Source organism: Morone saxatilis, unplaced genomic scaffold (genome assembly GCF_004916995.1).
Source record: "Morone saxatilis isolate NCDOM2014 unplaced genomic scaffold, NCSU_SB_2.0 Contig8, whole genome shotgun sequence".
Taxonomy (NCBI): Eukaryota; Metazoa; Chordata; class Actinopteri; family Moronidae; genus Morone; species Morone saxatilis.
In genome coordinates, this window is record NW_023340257.1 from 958,909 (window position 1) to 962,221 (window position 3,313).

The following is a 3,313-nucleotide window of genomic DNA, read 5'->3' on the forward strand; positions in this document are numbered from 1 at the left end:
AAAAAAATAATAATAATAATAATAATAATAATAAAAAAAATATATATATATATACATATATACATATATATAATATTGGTATTGTCTTGTACAGGACAGCCTGGAAGAAAAAAAAGACATAATAATATTCATAACTATGTTTTCATTTGTGTATCACCTGAAAATAAAAATTGTGTTTTTGCTACCTCAGAATGAGCCATTTTTATCTAAAGATTGTCATCCATGTTTAAATGCCATGTTTCTACAGTAGCCTAGAAGGGACAATCCAAACACTTTTTTTCGCCACTTTTGCACAAAATTGTAGCCACTGCAGTGTTTCCCTTCGCTCTTGGAAGGGGAGGGTGACGTGTGTGAGTTTTGATCTGCAATTAAAGCGCTAGATGGCACTAAATCCCACACACTGAACCTTTAATTTTTAGGTCTATATATTAAAGCGATCACAGTATATCAAAGTAGGAAACAAATTAGTTGATGGAATAAAAGAGGCTGACACATTAGAAAGTAAAATAAAAAGTTACATTTAAAAGCTTTAAAAGGATTTAACAAATGAATAATTTCTATAATTTCATCTTAAAATCACACAATGAATGAATATGTTACAGAATAAAGCTGCATAAGGAAAAGGAAGAGTTATATAATTATGCAAACGTAATGTATCTATTTGGGCACACTCAAGACTCCATATACAATATGTGTACAGTGTGTGTGAAACAGAGACCTGGGCCACAGCAGCCTTGTGTTTTTTCATCAGCTCGTTGAGGTCCTCCTGGTCCTCCTCCATCCTGGACTGCAGGTCATTCTTCTCTCTCTGCAGACGACTCAGCTGCTCCTCCAGCTGCCGGACAGAAAGCAAAAGGAAGACATTTGCGAGCAGATCAACCAAGCTGTGTTGTCACAATGTCAGACAAAATTAGAAACAGGATGGCAAGCTGCTTCTCCCACCAAAATATCTTTGTTTACAGAAAGGAAAAAAACTATATCCCACAAACAGGATCTGTTCTTCACACAGGGTCAAGCTCTCTAAATATTTTGCTTTCATACTGTAGCGTAATAATGATTTTTGAGGCAGAATATTTACTTTACTTTATTTTCATGAATTTTTTTCCAGACATCAGAATATTGGTCATATGTCTATGATTTTGAAAAGTAACATTTATTTATTATTATCAATGAGTAAGTTGAAGCAGAATACACCACTATATAGTAGATACTCTTCATAAAGCATTAAATGTGAGAAGCCATATGCATTAATAACAATACAAGGCCAGTTTAAACTTTTTGGAGCCAGGTTTCCATCAATAGAATTTACCAAGAACACCAGCTCAGAATAAACTCAAATTAAATGGGCTGGAAGTGACTCTGATTTACAGTCATGACACTTTGAAGTCACAGCAAATATGTTAAATATGCGTGTATAAGCAAACTCACTGGTCAGCAGCACATTAATAATATGAATGTGTTATTGTGTTATTGTGATTTCGGTATTTAATATATCAACAAGGCAGACATGCTTTTGTAGAATTTGGTTTCCCTGGCACAAAAGGGCGAATAAATAACAACAAAAAAACATCAGCATTGGCATCGGTCAGTATTGGCCCAGAATTTCCCAATTGGTGCATCATTAAAATATTAGATTCTCCATAATTCTACACATGAATTAACCCACCATATTAATATTATTATAATTATTTTTTCAAGAGAAAACATTATTTTGTGCAGACAATTGTTTATGTCACACCTTCTGGGCAAAGTGCCATCACATTCATGTGTAATTGAGAATTAGAAGTTATATATAAAAATGCAGGAATATTTTCTAGGCACTCTATACGTATTCTTTGCTAAATCTCCATAAAAAGTTGTAAAATGCGACTAAATGGTCATAGTCTGGAGTCGTGCTTTGACCCTGTAGGTGTGCCACTCTAAGCACAGCAGAGGTTTTCCTCTGAGGACAGCCCTTATTAGCACCTACACAGCCCCCCTCTGATCACAGGGCCCAACAGGGGTTATTTAAGGTCTCGGTCATAACCAAGATATAACCAATTAACGACTAAAAGCTTGCAGCGAGTGCCTCATACCTTCATCTGAGGGGAGGGACTGTGCTCAAGTGATCCTATTTCTGTAATGACTGGGATAATGTACAAAAGAGGGAAAGAGGCTGCTGGTGCAGGGCCATAGATTAATAAACGATGACTAATGTGACTATGTGTAAAGGCTAATGAATCCATTCAAGCAGTAGATGAGAGGAGTTGGGAACAGGCAGAGCTGACACTGCTGCATCCATAGTCTTAAAAAACAGTCCAAACAGGAACCAAACCACTGAATCAAAAGACAGCTTCAAAGTATGGATTTTGGCTATGAGGGTTATATTTATTTATTCCTTATCTATTTTCATTAATACCAACCACTGCTGAGATGTACCAAGGTGCACTTCTAAAAATATCCATGTGGAATCTGGGACAAATTCATTTCCATATCACACTTTCCTTTTTTAGATCCACCGTTGGCCTCACTGAGGGCTGATAAAAGCTTTGAAAGCAGCTCCAGCTCTGCAGCGAGGGGAAAACATTGTGATGGACATTTGAAAAAAATGCCACAGTGGGCAGCATCAAACTTTCATTTAGCACGTTTAACAATAGGCTGTCAGTGCAATCTCAACCCAATTACGTGGCTTTCCTCTTTGTTTTTTCCCCTCTCTCAGATTGCCATGGCTGTCTGTGGTAAAATAAAAGCTGTTGAAAACATGCGAGACAATTTTCTCAAAACACTGCAATTACGGCGACGGATTCGTTGGGAGAATGGCAAAAAAACGCCGGACCAACTGAAAGAAGCATTATTTGCGTGATTTTATCTTTGCTGAATTGCAGTGTATGATGTGGCAGGGGCTGCTTCCAAAAAATCTCCATTTATGCAATAACCATTTCTGTCATCAGCTCGCCAAGCCTTTTACTCTCCCAGCAGGTTGCATGTGTGCTGCAGAGGCCGCCCTCACATACACCATTTCAAAACAAACAGCTAGTGACACATTAATCTTTTCTCTACAGTATTCCTTTTATGCCTTCTACTCAACACGTCAACAACAATGTGAGAGCAATTAAGATGCATTTGCTTTGCAAGATCTGTTTTTTCTTTTCTTTTCTTTTAGTACCATTCTGGAATATATCTCTAAACTTCTCCAAACAACCTGATACAAAACCAAAATGATGACAGAGATGAAGTCCTCCATGGGTCAAAATCAAGCTGCTTGATTTTATTGGGATGGAAGTTGCCGACGTGTATCACTTAAAGCTATAAGCTATAACATTACTGCATTAAA

General features: G+C 37.0%; 1 protein-coding gene across 1 annotated transcript in view; it reads left to right on the forward strand.

Annotated features, from left to right (window-relative positions):
- LOC118341931 (unconventional myosin-XVIIIa-like) overlaps window positions 1–3,313 on the forward strand; it is a 70,921-nt gene that overhangs the window by 50,976 nt on the left and 16,632 nt on the right. The gene's annotated exons all lie outside the window — the stretch shown is intronic.